At 47.6% G+C, this 23,126-nt stretch overlaps 3 non-coding genes across 3 annotated transcripts; all 3 read right to left on the bottom strand.

Annotated features, from left to right (window-relative positions):
• Positions 1–7,325: 7,325 nt before the first annotated feature.
• TRNAL-CAA (transfer RNA leucine (anticodon CAA)) lies at positions 7,326–7,435 on the bottom strand. The gene is made up of 2 exons: positions 7,398–7,435; positions 7,326–7,371 (listed from the first exon to the last, which is right to left on the bottom strand). It is a non-coding gene; the product is annotated as a tRNA-Leu (tRNA).
• Positions 7,436–13,497: 6,062 nt separating this feature from the next.
• On the bottom strand, positions 13,498–13,607 carry TRNAL-CAA (transfer RNA leucine (anticodon CAA)). Its single transcript has 2 exons — positions 13,570–13,607; positions 13,498–13,543 (listed from the first exon to the last, which is right to left on the bottom strand). It is a non-coding gene; the product is annotated as a tRNA-Leu (tRNA).
• Positions 13,608–19,669: 6,062 nt separating this feature from the next.
• TRNAL-CAA (transfer RNA leucine (anticodon CAA)) lies at positions 19,670–19,779 on the bottom strand. The gene is made up of 2 exons: positions 19,742–19,779; positions 19,670–19,715 (listed from the first exon to the last, which is right to left on the bottom strand). It is a non-coding gene; the product is annotated as a tRNA-Leu (tRNA).
• Between the last annotated feature and the right edge of the window lie 3,347 nt (positions 19,780–23,126).

The following is a 23,126-nucleotide window of genomic DNA, read 5'->3' as shown; positions in this document are numbered from 1 at the left end:
AATGCATAAATTAGAATCAGACTCCTCCGATGAACCGCTGTCACATTCCCTCACACATTTAACACTTGCGTCACCCCCACCAAATTTCCTTCTGCGACACACTTTGGCAAAATGTCCCAAAACACCACAGTTTGAGCACTTCTGATTCCGAGCCGGACATTTCCTATCATTTGCCAGATGAGATTTGCTGCCACATCTGAAACAAAATTTTTTGTCTTTCAGGAATGAATTATCTTTCTCCCCTTGATAAAAATGGACTCTCTTAGACGATAATTCATTGTTTTTCTTGACTATGGCAATAGTAGCATTGTCTTCCAACTTTGAAAATGATTTTTCTTCACTGCGCAGAACAGCCTTTGCGCATCTTCCAGTGAGTTCAGCGCTTTTGACCATGTCAATAACCTCTCGTAACGGTGCTTCCCCTCTAGACCAAAGTTTCTCTTGGATATGTGGATTGGCAGTGTGCATTATAATTTGGTCTCTAATGAGTTCGTCATGAAGATTACCAAACTTGCATGACAAAGCCAAATTCTTGAGTGCAGCAACGTAATCATCTACAGATTCCTCAAATTGTTGCTTCCTATGATAAAATTTAAATCGGTCAACAGCTACGCACACGGCAGGTCTAAAATACTCTGTGAGATCTTCAAGAGCATGGCTAAAAACATCTCCTTGCTCAGGTGCTCTAATCTTTTTGTTAATACTGTTGTAAATTTTCAAACCCTTTGCACCTAAACAGTGTAAAAGAATTTTCTTCTTCTTTTCTGGAGTAAGCTCTTCTTCATCTTCAAAAGTTGAAATGTAGTTTACAAAATATTCTCGCCATTCCTCCCATCTTAGAGTAGCTTCTCCATCTTTTGGCAAGAATGGCTCAGGAGCGCTAAGATTCCATGCATTTCCAGAAGCCATGACCAAAAATTATGATGAAACAACTTTACAACAAATATTTCCTTGGAAAGGAGAAAATATTAATCCAGCAAGTTCGCTAAGTTTGAAAAAATGATGGACTTACGAAAAAATAAATAATAATCAAACGTGCGCAGGCCCTGCGCAAGAGCACAAGAGACTTGTTTGCTTGACACTGTCAGACAATCTGAAAACGTAAAATGCGGCGTGTAGACATTTTCAGTCTAGTTTACTTGGCATAAAACAACTGATAAACAAAGTCTTAATCCTACCGCTACATCAATCACCAAGTCCTGTTGAAAACAGCATGAAAATATCAAGTCCTACAACTTCCTTTAAATCCTGCCTCAAGCTGTGAAGACATTTGCTTGCTGGACGTGTGGGTTCTTCCTCGGGGTCGCTAATAACTCGTCGCCAATTTTGTTGAGATGAATCACGTTACGAAATTCATGTGATTTACAAGCTTTTATTTTAACGTTAAATGCGACCCCGATACAGGAAATCCGAAGCGCGTCGTCTTCGCAACTGTCTTTCCTCAACCTCCGCCCAACTCCCGTTGCCTAGCGATGCTCGTGCCCAGTGTAAACACACTGTGCGCGAAGCACTGTGCGCGAGCATCGCAACAAACTGCGCGCCACGGCACCCTGCTGCGCCCCCAGAGCCACCCAGAGCCGCTGTCCTCGCACTTGCTCAGCAGGGTCCATTATCAATTACCCCGGCCTCTGGAGTGCAGGCCGGGGGCGCTACGTCTGGCGCCTTCTAGGTGCTGCACTTGCTGCCTCTTAGCGACACACCGGAGAGCAGGATGCATTTAAGCATGCAATCTTCCATTCCGCTAAAGTCAACCATGCAAGTGCTTAGAAAAAATATATCACCGCTCTCAACAGGCACGGACCACCTTCTCTGAGAGCTACCGCTCCCAGCCGCAGCAGAAGATAAACACCAAATACCCTGGCAGAAATCACCAGCCGCACATGGGCCGGATAGCAGGCTACCCCACAGCATCTTCCTGCTGAGTTGGCCTCTAAGAGAAGTGGGCGCTTGCTGCAGCGTGGACTTTCCCCTTTCAGCAGGGGTCATCCAGTGAGGTCCATGGTCAGCCAGGCGATCTACCTGGCACGGTAGCTCAAAGCTGGCTTCTCTTGCTTTTAAAAGTGAAAAAAGCCCGACATTCCTCCGGCGAGTGGAACCCACCCCTGAACATGAGCCTGGAGTCAAACTTTGCCCATGTGAACAAGTGACACACCCATTTGCAGCACACTGTTTTCACACAGATAAGTATATGTGCATACATTTTTTAATTCCAGATCTTTTATTAGAAATAAAACAAAGAACAGAGACGAATAGCTTCAGTTGTTACCCTACATGCCAGATTTCTTTCGATGCATGAACCAATCAGCTGTTTCCCAGTCTACGAAGGTATTACAGGTACGGATGGCATTTTGTGCCATTATGAGACCCGATGTTAATTCTACATTGATTGAACCTATATTTATGAGGCTGCATACGAAGTTATATTTTGAGAGGCTACTTATTTACCAAGTGTTCTCCTTACTTCACTGGTTCACAAGATGCACACAAAATAAGATGACATTACATACTGTGTTCCAGTATCTGCTCAGTATCCACAGAGCATTGTGCACCTTATATTTAATGTTTTATTATGGAGTTTTGGTCTGTTTGAACATTAATACAAATACACATTTTTAACAAATGGGTTCTGTGGTTGTATAAAGTTTAGGTTAAGAATGTTTCAGAGTGAGCCTGGTGTAAAGTAATAAATTATAGAATTGTTTTCCTTGGCACTTTTTTTTTAGAACACAAAAACAAAAAGTTTTTAATGAATGATTTTTGTGGAATCAACTTCATAACGCCTCTTTGTTCTACCCAGGGTCCTTGGTGTTAAGGTCCAGTTCTGGATTACAGTGCCTCCCACCTGCTGTGAAGCAGTCACTTTAATTATTCTGTTGAGCCAACTTTCTCAAGTTTGTGAAACACAGTCACTATAAATACTACCGCCCTGTTCTCCATTTGTAAAAAAATGTTTTCAGTTTATTAACACTTCCCTGGAAATGGTGCTGGAGCGTGGACAGCAGTGATTCCCAAACTGTGCGCTGTGGCACCCTGAAAGTTCCTTGAGAAAAGGAGAGCCAAAAAGCAGTCCCTCAGCCAAAGGACCTGATTCAGACGAGGCCAAATCTGTCAGTTTGGGATCCATCTTGATTAAAAATGGAGCGCCGCCACTCACTAGAGATAGCTCACTTTGGGTTTTCCAGAAAGCACAAGGCTCTCTGGGCCCAACCAACCAGAACTTCAGGGTTAACAGGGATACCTGATGCCTTAGCCTAAAAACCCAGCTCCAAGATCTTAGTAGGAGGGCCTGAGACATCCAGGAGTTTGTCCTGACAGCCTCACCAGGCACGATCAATGCCCTTTTTAAGGTCTTTGGAGAAATTCTTAAGATAGGTTACCAGGGTGGGATCTATCTCCGTAGTCTCAGTAACCTTTGAGGGAAAATCATGTCTAGGACATTCAGATCTCAGCCGAGACCTGACATCTTTGTCGAAACAATGCCGAATGTGTGCTTGAACGTATTCGGCTACCTCCGAAGGCGGAGCCCAGGAGTAAGATCTAGGGTGGACAGTATCTTCGGGTTCGAAAGTGAGTACTTTCAGAGGCTGAGAAGCCACTTGAGTGTGCCGTGATTTGGCTTTTCATTTACAGGGAGGAGAATCAGTGTCCTTATCCGGATTGTTAGAGGAAGACGAGGAATCTGAATCCTCCTTACTCTCAGCTCTTAGATGAAGAGACTATGAGGATGAGAAACAGTTCGCCCTAGTCAAGGATTCTACAATTTGTTCAAATCAGCTTGGTGAGGGTTTGCAACAGAACTTGAGCCGGAAGGGTCTTGCGAAAACGGCAGCTCTTCCTGGCTGCTGCAATGTGGGACCCAGCCCTGCTGATCAGTGAAACCCAATAAGAGATGCTTAATCGTCTGGGTAGCTTTATCTAAGGCCACATTGACTGTGTGCCGAACACCAGCATCGAGGGCATAGACAAGGTCTCGCTCAAATGACCCCACGGAGTCATAATAAAAGGTAACTTCCCCAGATTCTCCTTCATAACCATCCATGCTGTAGAGCAGTGGTTCCCAACCTGTGGTCCGGGGACCCCTAGGAGTCCGCAAAGCCTCCTCTGGGGGCCGTGATTACTTAGAAAATCAAATAATAGTAACAGATTAGGTCCCCAGCTTTCAGTAATGACTCAGTGGGGGGTCCCCAGATTCCAATAATGGTTCATTGGGGGTCCCCAGGTTCCAGTAGTGATAAAGTGGGGGTTCACACAAGTCAAAAGGTTGGGAAGCACTGCTGTAGAGTGTCAGGTCAGAAAAGTGGGAATTTGAAAGGGGCAGAGGAAACTGCCAATAGGAACTTCAAATAAAGTGGGAAGTAAAGCTGACAAACTTCAAAGCAGGCTAATATGCTCAGGGAGGGCCACAAGCCAGTAGTAAAGTGTGGGGGGAGGCCTGCTTAGAATAGAAAAAATTCCACTAATAAAGTGGCATTCGAGAACGGCAAGGTAGGTAGGGACGTGTGCAGGGGGTGGGCTGCTTTAGAGTATTTCCATTGAAGTAAAGAGACATAGACAGGCAGGCGACTGTAAGCGGAGACAGGTGCATATATGTAACCAGAGTCCTATCCAGAGAGTCAGATGCATATATGTGCACAGAGGAAAGTTTGGACAGACAAATGTATGTACCCAGAGACAGGTCCAAAGAGACAGATACATGTATATACCCTGAGACAGGCTGAGAGAGAGAGATGCATGTTTGTAGCTAGAGGCAGGTCTAGGGAAAGTGGTCCATGAGACTGGAGCAGAGCAAGAGGTAGAGAAAGGGAGAGGATCATGACTGAAGTCAGAGGTCTTAAAAAGAAATGACTTCTACTGACAACACTCCCTGGTGCATCACAGAAAAGAGATATATTGCCCAAGCCTAGCTAAAGGAGCAGGGTTATCTCACTTGGTAGTGCACGAGCCTTTTAATATCAGGGTCACGGGTTCGAGCCCCCAGTTAAGCAATTAGTATTTTTTTGTTTAAGGTTTATTCCAATTTTTTTTACAGACTTCCTGCTTTTCACCAATACTACTCAGGCTTTGAAAACACAACTCCTGCAGTTTGCCTCACAATCTCTCCCATCATATTCCACAGCGCTTTCCACTCACGAAAGGTGCCTCAAAGCCGGGTTTAGCCCTGCCTCCTCTAAACACATCCAGAAACCTGTACTTTAATCCCCATAAATTCTAGCTATTGCGTCACGAATTTTCAATTCTATTAAGGACACAGAGGCGCGGATTGTCACAGCAGCCAATCAATGTTAAAAACTACATATCCCAACATTCCCAGTAGTCCATAACATGCCCAATCCCAGGCCTGCTCTCCATATAAATATCTCTGCCTCCTTAGTCCTTCATCTTTCTTTGCAATAACCAAACAAAATAACCTGCACTCTAAGAATTGAAATCTTCCAACTCCAACGAAGAAAACAAATTGAAGCCACCAACCGAACCCTGGTGCACGTTCCATGCCGGTATCGTCTCTCCTAGTACTCATGCGCCCTTGTTATCCGATCCTGTTAATGAAAGGAAACAGTGCTAATAATCTGCTATTGACTATTAAGAAAAAACATGGATGGCTATCTCAATAATACATATAAAATCATCATATATGAATTGTGCTGTAACTTTCTGCATTATGCCAGCGTGCCCTATGCCAGTCTGTGCTTGTGATAGGTCCCATCTGTCCTTTAGGTCTCTACTTTGTGTCAGTCAGCCCTATGCCAGTCTGCACCTGTGATCCTTCTACAGCTCCATGCTTCAAATCTTTGCACAGTGCCAGTCTACCTTGTGCCAGTCCCGACGTTCATACTTCACATCAGTGCTGTAGCTATGCCCTATGCCAGTCTGCACCTGTGAGGCTTATTAAACACCATATTGCAGCTGCCTACATTGTGCCAATCTGTCATGTGCCAGTCTGTAGCTGTGATGCTTCATATCAGTGCTGTAGGTCTTTGCATTGTGCCAGTCTGCCTTGTGCCAGTCTGTACATGTGATGCTTCACATCAGTGCTGTAGCTCTGCATGGCAGCAGTCTACTATGCTCCAGCCATTCCTGTGATACTTCACATCAGTGCTGTAGCTCTCTGCATTGCACCAGTCTGCCCTGTGTCAGTCTGTATCTTGACACTTCACATCAGTGCTGTAGCTCTCTGCATTGCACGAGCCTGTCCTGTGCCAGTCTGCACCTGTGATCCTTCCACACCTCCAGGGTACAGGGCTTTGCATTGCACCAGTCTGTTCTGCACCAGCCTGTACCTGAGGTGCTTCTTGATTACAGTGGTGTAGCTGTCTGCACTGTGCCAGTCTGTTCCTGTGATGCTTCTGCGCAGCTTTGGTGCAGCTGTTTGCACTGCGCCAGTGTGGCCTTCTGAGACAGTCCCTGCCAGGGCCTCACAAGCGCCCTGTAGCTGTGCTATTGAGTTGTACGTTGACTGTGTTCAGCTGCTGTAGCTCACTGTAGGCCGGCTGTGAGGCGCTGCGGGCTCAGTCTGTCCTTCACAGTCTCTCTGTGGGAGTGTGTGTTTGTCATGTCCTTGAATCCAGCGAAAAAAGGAAGTATAAATGAGATGCAGAAAAGCCCCATTCTCTAGCTGCTGGACAGACACGCGTCCTTGAGCCTCCTGCAGAGGTGCAGAGCTGCCAGGGGTGCAAGGGGCTGGAGGCGGAGAGCGTCTGCTTTGGAATATTTCCATTGAAGTGAAGGGAGAGGGCGAACGGGGAGCGGAGAGGCGGCTTCCTAGCAGTGAGTGTGGAGTGTCAGCTTGGTCCATCCAGAGGCAGGCAGGGGGGTGTGATGAGACTGAGGCAGAGCGAGAGGTAGAGACAGAGGGAGCTGCAGCACTGGAAGCGGGAGCTTTAAAATACACAGTGGAATCGGCACACGTGTGTTTCTGCAGAGGGGTCACAAAAAGGACCGCAAGGTTTGTGTTATGTGGCCCGGCTAGCTCAGTTGGTAGAGCATGAGACTCTTAATCTCAGGGTCGTGGGTTCGAGCCCCATTTGGGCGCTGATACATTTTTTTGTGCTGTACTGTTTTTTATCTTCGGGTTCGCACCTCCAACAGTGGTTTTATAAAAATTAACAGCGCCCTTTCGGGACTTCACTTTACAATTTCGTTATTTATGTCTGCACACGGGCGGGGACGAGAGCTCTTTATGTCTGCACACGGGCGGGGACGAGAGCTCTCTTCATGTTCACACTTGTAGGGGGTCGCTGCTCCCCGTCCTCTAACTCCGCTGCTGCGCCGCACTCCCATGACCTGTGTGTAAATATGGAGAGTTTAAGTGAGCAAAAACAATGTTGTGTCAGAAGTGGGATTTGAACCCACGCCTCCAATCGGAGACCAGAACACCCAGCTGAGGGGAAGAGACAGCTCTTGAGTCTGGCGCCTTAGACCGCTCGGCCATCCTGACAACTGAGATAGGTGGAGGCCGGATATGATATCATCACGCATGTGACACGCCTCCGCGAGCTCTGTTTCTGGGTTTTATCGGGGTGCCCTTTAGCAGGACACACCTTCGTGTCTCACCTGGCAGCCAGGGCCCGAGGGCCCAACCTCACACTCTTTAACCCTAATCCCCGCTTTACACCAACCAGGAACCGCAGCCCTCGGCTCCGCTGCCTTTCCAGTGCTCGTCTCTCGCTCCTCCTCAGAGGCTCGTGCCGGCTGCAGGGAACCCAAACTGCGCGCCACGGCACCCTGCTGCGCCCCCACAGCCACCCAGGGCCGCTGTCCTCGCACTTGCTCAGCAGGGTCCATTATCAATTACCCCGGCCTCTGGAGTGCAGGCCGGGGGCGCTACGTCTGGCGCCTTCTAGGTGCTGCACTTGCTGCCTCTTAGCGACACACCGGAGAGCAGGATGCATTTAAGCATGCAATCTTCCATTCCGCTAAAGTCAACCATGCAAGTGCTTAGAAAAAATATATCACCGCTCTCAACAGGCACGGACCACCTTCTCTGAGAGCTACCGCTCCCAGCCGCAGCAGAAGATAAACACCAAATACCCTGGCAGAAATCGCCAGCCGCACATGGGCCGGATAGCAGGCTACCCCACAGCATCTTCCTGCTGAGTTGGCCTCTAAGAGAAGTGGGCGCTTGCTGCAGCGTGGACTTTCCCCTTTCAGCAGGGGTCATCCAGTGAGGTCCATGGTCAGCCAGGCGATCTACCTGGCACGGTAGCTCAAAGCTGGCTTCTCTTGCTTTTAAAAGTGAAAAAAGCCCGACATTCCTCCGGCGAGTGGAACCCACCCCTGAACATGAGCCTGGAGTCAAACTTTGCCCATGTGAACAAGTGACACACCCATTTGCAGCACACTGTTTTCACACAGATAAGTATATGTGCATACATTTTTTAATTCCAGATCTTTTATTAGAAATAAAACAAAGAACAGAGACGAATAGCTTCAGTTGTTACCCTACATGCCAGATTTCTTTCGATGCATGAACCAATCAGCTGTTTCCCAGTCTACGAAGGTATTACAGGTACGGATGGCATTTTGTGCCATTATGAGACCCGATGTTAATTCTACATTGATTGAACCTATATTTATGAGGCTGCATACGAAGTTATATTTTGAGAGGCTACTTATTTACCAAGTGTTCTCCTTACTTCACTGGTTCACAAGATGCACACAAAATAAGATGACATTACATACTGTGTTCCAGTATCTGCTCAGTATCCACAGAGCATTGTGCACCTTATATTTAATGTTTTATTATGGAGTTTTGGTCTGTTTGAACATTAATACAAATACACATTTTTAACAAATGGGTTCTGTGGTTGTATAAAGTTTAGGTTAAGAATGTTTCAGAGTGAGCCTGGTGTAAAGTAATAAATTATAGAATTGTTTTCCTTGGCACTTTTTTTTTAGAACACAAAAACAAAAAGTTTTTAATGAATGATTTTTGTGGAATCAACTTCATAACGCCTCTTTGTTCTACCCAGGGTCCTTGGTGTTAAGGTCCAGTTCTGGATTACAGTGCCTCCCACCTGCTGTGAAGCAGTCACTTTAATTATTCTGTTGAGCCAACTTTCTCAAGTTTGTGAAACACAGTCACTATAAATACTACCGCCCTGTTCTCCATTTGTAAAAAAATGTTTTCAGTTTATTAACACTTCCCTGGAAATGGTGCTGGAGCGTGGACAGCAGTGATTCCCAAACTGTGCGCTGTGGCACCCTGAAAGTTCCTTGAGAAAAGGAGAGCCAAAAAGCAGTCCCTCAGCCAAAGGACCTGATTCAGACGAGGCCAAATCTGTCAGTTTGGGATCCATCTTGATTAAAAATGGAGCGCCGCCACTCACTAGAGATAGCTCACTTTGGGTTTTCCAGAAAGCACAAGGCTCTCTGGGCCCAACCAACCAGAACTTCAGGGTTAACAGGGATACCTGATGCCTTAGCCTAAAAACCCAGCTCCAAGATCTTAGTAGGAGGGCCTGAGACATCCAGGAGTTTGTCCTGACAGCCTCACCAGGCACGATCAATGCCCTTTTTAAGGTCTTTGGAGAAATTCTTAAGATAGGTTACCAGGGTGGGATCTATCTCCGTAGTCTCAGTAACCTTTGAGGGAAAATCATGTCTAGGACATTCAGATCTCAGCCGAGACCTGACATCTTTGTCGAAACAATGCCGAATGTGTGCTTGAACGTATTCGGCTACCTCCGAAGGCGGAGCCCAGGAGTAAGATCTAGGGTGGACAGTATCTTCGGGTTCGAAAGTGAGTACTTTCAGAGGCTGAGAAGCCACTTGAGTGTGCCGTGATTTGGCTTTTCATTTACAGGGAGGAGAATCAGTGTCCTTATCCGGATTGTTAGAGGAAGACGAGGAATCTGAATCCTCCTTACTCTCAGCTCTTAGATGAAGAGACTATGAGGATGAGAAACAGTTCGCCCTAGTCAAGGATTCTACAATTTGTTCAAATCAGCTTGGTGAGGGTTTGCAACAGAACTTGAGCCGGAAGGGTCTTGCGAAAACGGCAGCTCTTCCTGGCTGCTGCAATGTGGGACCCAGCCCTGCTGATCAGTGAAACCCAATAAGAGATGCTTAATCGTCTGGGTAGCTTTATCTAAGGCCACATTGACTGTGTGCCGAACACCAGCATCGAGGGCATAGACAAGGTCTCGCTCAAATGACCCCACGGAGTCATAATAAAAGGTAACTTCCCCAGATTCTCCTTCATAACCATCCATGCTGTAGAGCAGTGGTTCCCAACCTGTGGTCCGGGGACCCCTAGGAGTCCGCAAAGCCTCCTCTGGGGGCCGTGATTACTTAGAAAATCAAATAATAGTAACAGATTAGGTCCCCAGCTTTCAGTAATGACTCAGTGGGGGGTCCCCAGATTCCAATAATGGTTCATTGGGGGTCCCCAGGTTCCAGTAGTGATAAAGTGGGGGTTCACACAAGTCAAAAGGTTGGGAAGCACTGCTGTAGAGTGTCAGGTCAGAAAAGTGGGAATTTGAAAGGGGCAGAGGAAACTGCCAATAGGAACTTCAAATAAAGTGGGAAGTAAAGCTGACAAACTTCAAAGCAGGCTAATATGCTCAGGGAGGGCCACAAGCCAGTAGTAAAGTGTGGGGGGAGGCCTGCTTAGAATAGAAAAAATTCCACTAATAAAGTGGCATTCGAGAACGGCAAGGTAGGTAGGGACGTGTGCAGGGGGTGGGCTGCTTTAGAGTATTTCCATTGAAGTAAAGAGACATAGACAGGCAGGCGACTGTAAGCGGAGACAGGTGCATATATGTAACCAGAGTCCTATCCAGAGAGTCAGATGCATATATGTGCACAGAGGAAAGTTTGGACAGACAAATGTATGTACCCAGAGACAGGTCCAAAGAGACAGATACATGTATATACCCTGAGACAGGCTGAGAGAGAGAGATGCATGTTTGTAGCTAGAGGCAGGTCTAGGGAAAGTGGTCCATGAGACTGGAGCAGAGCAAGAGGTAGAGAAAGGGAGAGGATCATGACTGAAGTCAGAGGTCTTAAAAAGAAATGACTTCTACTGACAGCACTCCCTGGTGCATCACAGAAAAGAGATATATTGCCCAAGCCTAGCTAAAGGAGCAGGGTTATCTCACTTGGTAGTGCACGAGCCTTTTAATATCAGGGTCACGGGTTCGAGCCCCCAGTTAAGCAATTAGTATTTTTTTGTTTAAGGTTTATTCCAATTTTTTTTACAGACTTCCTGCTTTTCACCAATACTACTCAGGCTTTGAAAACACAACTCCTGCAGTTTGCCTCACAATCTCTCCCATCATATTCCACAGCGCTTTCCACTCACGAAAGGTGCCTCAAAGCCGGGTTTAGCCCTGCCTCCTCTAAACACATCCAGAAACCTGTACTTTAATCCCCATAAATTCTAGCTATTGCGTCACGAATTTTCAATTCTATTAAGGACACAGAGGCGCGGATTGTCACAGCAGCCAATCAATGTTAAAAACTACATATCCCAACATTCCCAGTAGTCCATAACATGCCCAATCCCAGGCCTGCTCTCCATATAAATATCTCTGCCTCCTTAGTCCTTCATCTTTCTTTGCAATAACCAAACAAAATAACCTGCACTCTAAGAATTGAAATCTTCCAACTCCAACGAAGAAAACAAATTGAAGCCACCAACCGAACCCTGGTGCACGTTCCATGCCGGTATCGTCTCTCCTAGTACTCATGCGCCCTTGTTATCCGATCCTGTTAATGAAAGGAAACAGTGCTAATAATCTGCTATTGACTATTAAGAAAAAACATGGATGGCTATCTCAATAATACATATAAAATCATCATATATGAATTGTGCTGTAACTTTCTGCATTATGCCAGCGTGCCCTATGCCAGTCTGTGCTTGTGATAGGTCCCATCTGTCCTTTAGGTCTCTACTTTGTGTCAGTCAGCCCTATGCCAGTCTGCACCTGTGATCCTTCTACAGCTCCATGCTTCAAATCTTTGCACAGTGCCAGTCTACCTTGTGCCAGTCCCGACGTTCATACTTCACATCAGTGCTGTAGCTATGCCCTATGCCAGTCTGCACCTGTGAGGCTTATTAAACACCATATTGCAGCTGCCTACATTGTGCCAATCTGTCATGTGCCAGTCTGTAGCTGTGATGCTTCATATCAGTGCTGTAGGTCTTTGCATTGTGCCAGTCTGCCTTGTGCCAGTCTGTACATGTGATGCTTCACATCAGTGCTGTAGCTCTGCATGGCAGCAGTCTACTATGCTCCAGCCATTCCTGTGATACTTCACATCAGTGCTGTAGCTCTCTGCATTGCACCAGTCTGCCCTGTGTCAGTCTGTATCTTGACACTTCACATCAGTGCTGTAGCTCTCTGCATTGCACGAGCCTGTCCTGTGCCAGTCTGCACCTGTGATCCTTCCACACCTCCAGGGTACAGGGCTTTGCATTGCACCAGTCTGTTCTGCACCAGCCTGTACCTGAGGTGCTTCTTGATTACAGTGGTGTAGCTGTCTGCACTGTGCCAGTCTGTTCCTGTGATGCTTCTGCGCAGCTTTGGTGCAGCTGTTTGCACTGCGCCAGTGTGGCCTTCTGAGACAGTCCCTGCCAGGGCCTCACAAGCGCCCTGTAGCTGTGCTATTGAGTTGTACGTTGACTGTGTTCAGCTGCTGTAGCTCACTGTAGGCCGGCTGTGAGGCGCTGCGGGCTCAGTCTGTCCTTCACAGTCTCTCTGTGGGAGTGTGTGTTTGTCATGTCCTTGAATCCAGCGAAAAAAGGAAGTATAAATGAGATGCAGAAAAGCCCCATTCTCTAGCTGCTGGACAGACACGCGTCCTTGAGCCTCCTGCAGAGGTGCAGAGCTGCCAGGGGTGCAAGGGGCTGGAGGCGGAGAGCGTCTGCTTTGGAATATTTCCATTGAAGTGAAGGGAGAGGGCGAACGGGGAGCGGAGAGGCGGCTTCCTAGCAGTGAGTGTGGAGTGTCAGCTTGGTCCATCCAGAGGCAGGCAGGGGGGTGTGATGAGACTGAGGCAGAGCGAGAGGTAGAGACAGAGGGAGCTGCAGCACTGGAAGCGGGAGCTTTAAAATACACAGTGGAATCGGCACACGTGTGTTTCTGCAGAGGGGTCACAAAAAGGACCGCAAGGTCTGTGTTATGTGGCCCGGCTAGCTCAGTTGGTAAAGCATGAGACTCTTAATCTCAGGGTCGTGGGTTCGAGCCCCATTTGGCCGCTGATACATTTTTTTGTGCTGTACTGTTTTTTATCTTCGGGTTCGCACCTCCAACAGTGGTTTTATAAAAATTAACAGCGCCCTTTCGGGACTTCACTTTACAATTTCGTTATTTATGTCTGCACACGGGCGGGGACGAGAGCTCTTTATGTCTGCACACGGGCGGGGACGAGAGCTCTCTTCATGTTCACACTTGTAGGGGGTCGCTGCTCCCCGTCCTCTAACTCCGCTGCTGCGCCGCACTCCCATGACCTGTGTGTAAATATGGAGAGTTTAAGTGAGCAAAAACAATGTTGTGTCAGAAGTGGGATTTGAACCCACGCCTCCAATCGGAGACCAGAACACCCAGCTGAGGGGAAGAGACAGCTCTTGAGTCTGGCGCCTTAGACCGCTCGGCCATCCTGACAACTGAGATAGGTGGAGGCCGGATATGATATCATCACGCATGTGACACGCCTCCGCGAGCTCTGTTTCTGGGTTTTATCGGGGTGCCCTTTAGCAGGACACACCTTCGTGTCTCACCTGGCAGCCAGGGCCCGAGGGCCCAACCTCACACTCTTTAACCCTAATCCCCGCTTTACACCAACCAGGAACCGCAGCCCTCGGCTCCGCTGCCTTTCCAGTGCTCGTCTCTCGCTCCTCCTCAGAGGCTCGTGCCGGCTGCAGGGAACCCAAACTGCGCGCCACGGCACCCTGCTGCGCCCCCACAGCCACCCAGGGCCGCTGTCCTCGCACTTGCTCAGCAGGGTCCATTATCAATTACCCCGGCCTCTGGAGTGCAGGCCGGGGGCGCTACGTCTGGCGCCTTCTAGGTGCTGCACTTGCTGCCTCTTAGCGACACACCGGAGAGCAGGATGCATTTAAGCATGCAATCTTCCATTCCGCTAAAGTCAACCATGCAAGTGCTTAGAAAAAATATATCACCGCTCTCAACAGGCACGGACCACCTTCTCTGAGAGCTACCGCTCCCAGCCGCAGCAGAAGATAAACACCAAATACCCTGGCAGAAATCGCCAGCCGCACATGGGCCGGATAGCAGGCTACCCCACAGCATCTTCCTGCTGAGTTGGCCTCTAAGAGAAGTGGGCGCTTGCTGCAGCGTGGACTTTCCCCTTTCAGCAGGGGTCATCCAGTGAGGTCCATGGTCAGCCAGGCGATCTACCTGGCACGGTAGCTCAAAGCTGGCTTCTCTTGCTTTTAAAAGTGAAAAAAGCCCGACATTCCTCCGGCGAGTGGAACCCACCCCTGAACATGAGCCTGGAGTCAAACTTTGCCCATGTGAACAAGTGACACACCCATTTGCAGCACACTGTTTTCACACAGATAAGTATATGTGCATACATTTTTTAATTCCAGATCTTTTATTAGAAATAAAACAAAGAACAGAGACGAATAGCTTCAGTTGTTACCCTACATGCCAGATTTCTTTCGATGCATGAACCAATCAGCTGTTTCCCAGTCTACGAAGGTATTACAGGTACGGATGGCATTTTGTGCCATTATGAGACCCGATGTTAATTCTACATTGATTGAACCTATATTTATGAGGCTGCATACGAAGTTATATTTTGAGAGGCTACTTATTTACCAAGTGTTCTCCTTACTTCACTGGTTCACAAGATGCACACAAAATAAGATGACATTACATACTGTGTTCCAGTATCTGCTCAGTATCCACAGAGCATTGTGCACCTTATATTTAATGTTTTATTATGGAGTTTTGGTCTGTTTGAACATTAATACAAATACACATTTTTAACAAATGGGTTCTGTGGTTGTATAAAGTTTAGGTTAAGAATGTTTCAGAGTGAGCCTGGTGTAAAGTAATAAATTATAGAATTGTTTTCCTTGGCACTTTTTTTTTAGAACACAAAAACAAAAAGTTTTTAATGAATGATTTTTGTGGAATCAACTTCATAACGCCTCTTTGTTCTACCCAGGGTCCTTGGTGTTAAGGTCCAGTTCTGGATTACAGTGCCTCCCACCTGCTGTGAAGCAGTCACTTTAATTATTCTGTTGAGCCAACTTTCTCAAGTTTGTGAAACACAGTCACTATAAATACTACCGCCCTGTTCTCCATTTGTAAAAAAATGTTTTCAGTTTATTAACACTTCCCTGGAAATGGTGCTGGAGCGTGGACAGCAGTGATTCCCAAACTGTGCGCTGTGGCACCCTGAAAGTTCCTTGAGAAAAGGAGAGCCAAAAAGCAGTCCCTCAGCCAAAGGACCTGATTCAGACGAGGCCAAATCTGTCAGTTTGGGATCCATCTTGATTAAAAATGGAGCGCCGCCACTCACTAGAGATAGCTCACTTTGGGTTTTCCAGAAAGCACAAGGCTCTCTGGGCCCAACCAACCAGAACTTCAGGGTTAACAGGGATACCTGATGCCTTAGCCTAAAAACCCAGCTCCAAGATCTTAGTAGGAGGGCCTGAGACATCCAGGAGTTTGTCCTGACAGCCTCACCAGGCACGATCAATGCCCTTTTTAAGGTCTTTGGAGAAATTCTTAAGATAGGTTACCAGGGTGGGATCTATCTCCGTAGTCTCAGTAACCTTTGAGGGAAAATCATGTCTAGGACATTCAGATCTCAGCCGAGACCTGACATCTTTGTCGAAACAATGCCGAATGTGTGCTTGAACGTATTCGGCTACCTCCGAAGGCGGAGCCCAGGAGTAAGATCTAGGGTGGACAGTATCTTCGGGTTCGAAAGTGAGTACTTTCAGAGGCTGAGAAGCCACTTGAGTGTGCCGTGATTTGGCTTTTCATTTACAGGGAGGAGAATCAGTGTCCTTATCCGGATTGTTAGAGGAAGACGAGGAATCTGAATCCTCCTTACTCTCAGCTCTTAGATGAAGAGACTATGAGGATGAGAAACAGTTCGCCCTAGTCAAGGATTCTACAATTTGTTCAAATCAGCTTGGTGAGGGTTTGCAACAGAACTTGAGCCGGAAGGGTCTTGCGAAAACGGCAGCTCTTCCTGGCTGCTGCAATGTGGGACCCAGCCCTGCTGATCAGTGAAACCCAATAAGAGATGCTTAATCGTCTGGGTAGCTTTATCTAAGGCCACATTGACTGTGTGCCGAACACCAGCATCGAGGGCATAGACAAGGTCTCGCTCAAATGACCCCACGGAGTCATAATAAAAGGTAACTTCCCCAGATTCTCCTTCATAACCATCCATGCTGTAGAGCAGTGGTTCCCAACCTGTGGTCCGGGGACCCCTAGGAGTCCGCAAAGCCTCCTCTGGGGGCCGTGATTACTTAGAAAATCAAATAATAGTAACAGATTAGGTCCCCAGCTTTCAGTAATGACTCAGTGGGGGGTCCCCAGATTCCAATAATGGTTCATTGGGGGTCCCCAGGTTCCAGTAGTGATAAAGTGGGGGTTCACACAAGTCAAAAGGTTGGGAAGCACTGCTGTAGAGTGTCAGGTCAGAAAAGTGGGAATTTGAAAGGGGCAGAGGAAACTGCCAATAGGAACTTCAAATAAAGTGGGAAGTAAAGCTGACAAACTTCAAAGCAGGCTAATATGCTCAGGGAGGGCCACAAGCCAGTAGTAAAGTGTGGGGGGAGGCCTGCTTAGAATAGAAAAAATTCCACTAATAAAGTGGCATTCGAGAACGGCAAGGTAGGTAGGGACGTGTGCAGGGGGTGGGCTGCTTTAGAGTATTTCCATTGAAGTAAAGAGACATAGACAGGCAGGCGACTGTAAGCGGAGACAGGTGCATATATGTAACCAGAGTCCTATCCAGAGAGTCAGATGCATATATGTGCACAGAGGAAAGTTTGGACAGACAAATGTATGTACCCAGAGACAGGTCCAAAGAGACAGATACATGTATATACCCTGAGACAGGCTGAGAGAGAGAGATGCATGTTTGTAGCTAGAGGCAGGTCTAGGGAAAGTGGTCCATGAGACTGGAGCAGAGCAAGAGGTAGAGAAAGGGAGAGGATCATGACTGAAGTCAGAGGTCTTAAAAAGAAATGACTTCTACTGACAGCACTCCCTAGTGCATCACAGAAAAGAGATATATTGCCCAAGCCTAGCTAAAGGAGCAGGGTTATCTCACTTGGTAGTGCACGAGCCTTTTAATATCAGGGTCACGGGTTCGAGCCCCCAGTTAAGCAATTAGTATTTTTTTGTTTAAGGTTTATTCCAATTTTTTTTACAGACTTCCTGCTTTTCACCAATACTACTCAGGCTTTGAAAACACAACTCCTGCAGTTTGCCTCACAATCTCTCCCATCATATTCCACAGCGCTTTCCACTCACGAAAGGTGCCTCAAAGCCGGGTTTAGCCCTGCCTCCTCTAAACACATCCAGAAACCTGTACTTTAATCCCCATAAATTCTAGCTATTGCGTCACGAATTTTCAATTCTATTAAGGACACAGAGGCGCGGATTGTCACAGCAGCCAATCAATGTTAAAAACTACATATCCCAACATTCCCAGTAGTCCATAACATGCCCAATCCCAGGCCTGCTCTCCATATAAATATCTCTGCCTCCTTAGTCCTTCATCTTTCTTTGCAATAACCAAACAAAATAACCTGCACTCTAAGAATTGAAATCTTCCAACTCCAACGAAGAAAACAAATTGAAGCCACCAACCGAACCCTGGTGCACGTTCCATGCCGGTATCGTCTCTCCTAGTACTCATGCGCCCTTGTTATCCGATCCTGTTAATGAAAGGAAACAGTGCTAATAATCTGCTATTGACTATTAAGAAAAAACATGGATGGCTATCTCAATAATACATATAAAATCATCATATATGAATTGTGCTGTAACTTTCTGCATTATGCCAGCGTGCCCTATGCCAGTCTGTGCTTGTGATAGGTCCCATCTGTCCTTTAGGTCTCTACTTTGTGTCAGTCAGCCCTATGCCAGTCTGCACCTGTGATCCTTCTACAGCTCCATGCTTCAAATCTTTGCACAGTGCCAGTCTACCTTGTGCCAGTCCCGACGTTCATACTTCACATCAGTGCTGTAGCTATGCCCTATGCCAGTCTGCACCTGTGAGGCTTATTAAACACCATATTGCAGCTGCCTACATTGTGCCAATCTGTCATGTGCCAGTCTGTAGCTGTGATGCTTCATATCAGTGCTGTAGGTCTTTGCATTGTGCCAGTCTGCCTTGTGCCAGTCTGTACATGTGATGCTTCACATCAGTGCTGTAGCTCTGCATGGCAGCAGTCTACTATGCTCCAGCCATTCCTGTGATACTTCACATCAGTGCTGTAGCTCTCTGCATTGCACCAGTCTGCCCTGTGTCAGTCTGTATCTTGACACTTCACATCAGTGCTGTAGCTCTCTGCATTGCACGAGCCTGTCCTGTGCCAGTCTGCACCTGTGATCCTTCCACACCTCCAGGGTACAGGGCTTTGCATTGCACCAGTCTGTTCTGCACCAGCCTGTACCTGAGGTGCTTCTTGATTACAGTGGTGTAGCTGTCTGCACTGTGCCAGTCTGTTCCTGTGATGCTTCTGCGCAGCTTTGGTGCAGCTGTTTGCACTGCGCCAGTGTGGCCTTCTGAGACAGTCCCTGCCAGGGCCTCACAAGCGCCCTGTAGCTGTGCTATTGAGTTGTACGTTGACTGTGTTCAGCTGCTGTAGCTCACTGTAGGCCGGCTGTGAGGCGCTGCGGGCTCAGTCTGTCCTTCACAGTCTCTCTGTGGGAGTGTGTGTTTGTCATGTCCTTGAATCCAGCGAAAAAAGGAAGTATAAATGAGATGCAGAAAAGCCCCATTCTCTAGCTGCTGGACAGACACGCGTCCTTGAGCCTCCTGCAGAGGTGCAGAGCTGCCAGGGGTGCAAGGGGCTGGAGGCGGAGAGCGTCTGCTTTGGAATATTTCCATTGAAGTGAAGGGAGAGGGCGAACGGGGAGCGGAGAGGCGGCTTCCTAGCAGTGAGTGTGGAGTGTCAGCTTGGTCCATCCAGAGGCAGGCAGGGGGGTGTGATGAGACTGAGGCAGAGCGAGAGGTAGAGACAGAGGGAGCTGCAGCACTGGAAGCGGGAGCTTTAAAATACACAGTGGAATCGGCACACGTGTGTTTCTGCAGAGGGGTCACAAAAAGGACCGCAAGGTCTGTGTTATGTGGCCCGGCTAGCTCAGTTGGTAAAGCATGAGACTCTTAATCTCAGGGTCGTGGGTTCGAGCCCCATTTGGCCGCTGATACATTTTTTTGTGCTGTACTGTTTTTTATCTTCGGGTTCGCACCTCCAACAGTGGTTTTATAAAAATTAACAGCGCCCTTTCGGGACTTCACTTTACAATTTCGTTATTTATGTCTGCACACGGGCGGGGACGAGAGCTCTTTATGTCTGCACACGGGCGGGGACGAGAGCTCTCTTCATGTTCACACTTGTAGGGGGTCGCTGCTCCCCGTCCTCTAACTCCGCTGCTGCGCCGCACTCCCATGACCTGTGTGTAAATATGGAGAGTTTAAGTGAGCAAAAACAATGTTGTGTCAGAAGTGGGATTTGAACCCACGCCTCCAATCGGAGACCAGAACACCCAGCTGAGGGGAAGAGACAGCTCTTGAGTCTGGCGCCTTAGACCGCTCGGCCATCCTGACAACTGAGAAAGAGGGGGCCGGATATGATATCATCACGCATGTGACACGCCTCCGCGAGCTCTGTTTCTGGGTTTTATCGGGGTGCCCTTTAGCAGGACACACCTTCGTGTCTCACCTGGCAGCCAGGGCCCGAGGGCCCAACCTCACACTCTTTAACCCTAATCCCCGCTTTACACCAACCAGGAACCGCAGCCCTCGGCTCCGCTGCCTTTCCAGTGCTCGTCTCTCGCTCCTCCTCAGAGGCTCGTGCCGGCTGCAGGGAACCCAAACTGCGCGCCACGGCACCCTGCTGCGCCCCCACAGCCACCCAGGGCCGCTGTCCTCGCACTTGCTCAGCAGGGTCCATTATCAATTACCCCGGCCTCTGGAGTGCAGGCCGGGGGCGCTACGTCTGGCGCCTTCTAGGTGCTGCACTTGCTGCCTCTTAGCGACACACCGGAGAGCAGGATGCATTTAAGCATGCAATCTTCCATTCCGCTAAAGTCAACCATGCAAGTGCTTAGAAAAAATATATCACCGCTCTCAACAGGCACGGACCACCTTCTCTGAGAGCTACCGCTCCCAGCCGCAGCAGAAGATAAACACCAAATACCCTGGCAGAAATCGCCAGCCGCACATGGGCCGGATAGCAGGCTACCCCACAGCATCTTCCTGCCGAGTTGGCCTCTAAGAGAAGTGGGCGCTTGCTGCAGCGTGGACTTTCCCCTTTCAGCAGGGGTCATCCAGTGAGGTCCATGGTCAGCCAGGCGATCTACCTGGCACGGTAGCTCAAAGCTGGCTTCTCTTGCTTTTAAAAGTGAAAAAAGCCCGACATTCCTCCGGCGAGTGGAACCCACCCCTGAACATGAGCCTGGAGTCAAACTTTGCCCATGTGAACAAGTGACACACCCATTTGCAGCACACTGTTTTCACACAGATAAGTATACGTGCATACATTTTTTAATTCCAGATCTTTTATTAGAAATAAAACAAAGAACAGAGACGAATAGCTTCAGTTGTTACCCTACATGCCAGATTTCTTTCGATGCATGAACCAATCAGCTGTTTCCCAGTCTACGAAGGTATTACAGGTACGGATGGCATTTTGTGCCATTATGAGACCCGATGTTAATTCTACATTGATTGAACCTATATTTATGAGGCTGCATACGAAGTTATATTTTGAGAGGCTACTTATTTACCAAGTGTTCTCCTTACTTCACTGGTTCACAAGATGCACACAAAATAAGATGACATTACATACTGTGTTCCAGTATCTGCTCAGTATCCACAGAGCATTGTGCACCTTATATTTAATGTTTTATTATGGAGTTTTGGTCTGTTTGAACATTAATACAAATACACATTTTTAACAAATGGGTTCTGTGGTTGTATAAAGTTTAGGTTAAGAATGTTTCAGAGTGAGCCTGGTGTAAAGTAATAAATTATAGAATTGTTTTCCTTGGCACTTTTTTTTTAGAACACAAAAACAAAAAGTTTTTAATGAATGATTTTTGTGGAATCAACTTCATAACGCCTCTTTGTTCTACCCAGGGTCCTTGGTGTTAAGGTCCAGTTCTGGATTACAGTGCCTCCCACCTGCTGTGAAGCAGTCACTTTAATTCTTCTGTTGAGCCAACTTTCTCAAGTTTGTGAAACACAGTCACTATAAATACTACCGCCCTGTTCTCCATTTGTAAAAAAATGTTTTCAGTTTATTAACACTTCCCTGGAAATGGTGCTGGAGCGTGGACAGCAGTGATTCCCAAACTGTGCGCTGTGGCACCCTGAAAGTTCCTTGAGAAAAGGAGAGCCAAAAAGCAGTCCCTCAGCCAAAGGACCTGATTCAGACGAGGCCAAATCTGTCAGTTTGGGATCCATCTTGATTAAAAATGGAGCACCGCCACTCACTAGAGATAGCTCACTTTGGGTTTTCCAGAAAGCACAAGGCTCTCTGGGCCCAACCAACCAGAACTTCAGGGTTAACAGGGATACCTGATGCCTTAGCCTAAAAACCCAGCTCCAAGATCTTAGTAGGAGGGCCTGAGACATCCAGGAGTTTGTCCTGACAGCCTCACCAGGCACGATCAATGCCCTTTTTAAGGTCTTTGGAGAAATTCTTAAGATAGGTTACCAGGGTGGGATCTATCTCCGTAGTCTCAGTAACCTTTGAGGGAAAATCATATCTAGGACATTCAGATTTCAGCCGAGACCTGACATCTTTGTCGAAACAATGCCGAATGTGTGCTTGAACGTATTCGGCTACCTCCGAAGGCGGAGCCCAGGCGTAAGATCTAGGGTGGACAGTATCTTCGGGTTCGAAAGTGAGTACTTTCAGAGGCTGAGAAGCCACTTGAGTGTGCCGTGATTTGGCTTTTCATTTACAGGGAGGAGAATCAGTGTCCTTATCCGGATTGTTAGAGGAAGACGAGGAATCTGAATCCTCCTTACTCTCAGCTCTTAGATGAAGAGACTATGAGGATGAGAAACAGTTCGCCCTAGTCAAGGATTCTACAATTTGTTCAAATCAGCTTGGTGAGGGTTTGCAACAGAACTTGAGCCGGAAGGGTCTTGCGAAAACGGCAGCTCTTCCTGGCTGCTGCAATGTGGGACCCAGCCCTGCTGATCAGTGAAACCCAATAAGAGATGCTTAATCGTCTGGGTAGCTTTATCTAAGGCCACATTGATTGTGTGCCGAACACCAGCATCGAGGGCATAGACAAGGTCTCGCTCAAATGACCCCACGGAGTCATCATAAAAGGTAACTTCCCCAGATTCTCCTTCATAACCATCCATGCTGTAGAGCAGTGGTTCCCAACCTGTGGTCCGGGGACCCCTAGGAGTCCGCAAAGCCTCCTCTGCGGGCCGTGATTACTTAGAAAATCAAATAATAGTAACAGATTAGGTCCCCAGCTTTCAGTAATGACTCAGTGGGGGGTCCCCAGATTCCAATAATGGTTCATTGGGGGTCCCCAGGTTCCAGTAGTGATAAAGTGGGGGTTCACACAAGTCAAAAGGTTGGGAAGCACTGCTGTAGAGTGTCAGGTCAGAAAAGTGGGAATTTGAAAGGGGCAGAGGAAACTGCCAATAGGAACTTCAAATAAAGTGGGAAGTAAAGCTGACAAACTTCAAAGCAGGCTAATATGCTCAGGGAGGGCCACAAGCCAGTAGTAAAGTGTGGGGGGAGGCCTGCTTAGAATAGAAAAAAATCCACTAATAAAGTGGCATTCGAGAACGGCAAAGTAGGTAGGGACGTGCGCAGGGGGTGGGCTGCTTTAGAGTATTTCCATTGAAGTAAAGAGACATAGACAGGCAGGCGACTGTAAGCGGAGACAGGTGCATGTATGTAACCAGAGTCCTATCCAGAG

The sequence above is a fragment of the Pleurodeles waltl genome, chromosome 6 (assembly GCF_031143425.1).
Source record: "Pleurodeles waltl isolate 20211129_DDA chromosome 6, aPleWal1.hap1.20221129, whole genome shotgun sequence".
Classification (NCBI taxonomy): Eukaryota; Metazoa; Chordata; class Amphibia; order Caudata; family Salamandridae; genus Pleurodeles; species Pleurodeles waltl.
The sequence above is the reverse complement of the archived record's forward strand: the minus strand, read 5'-3'. Positions and strand labels throughout refer to the sequence as shown.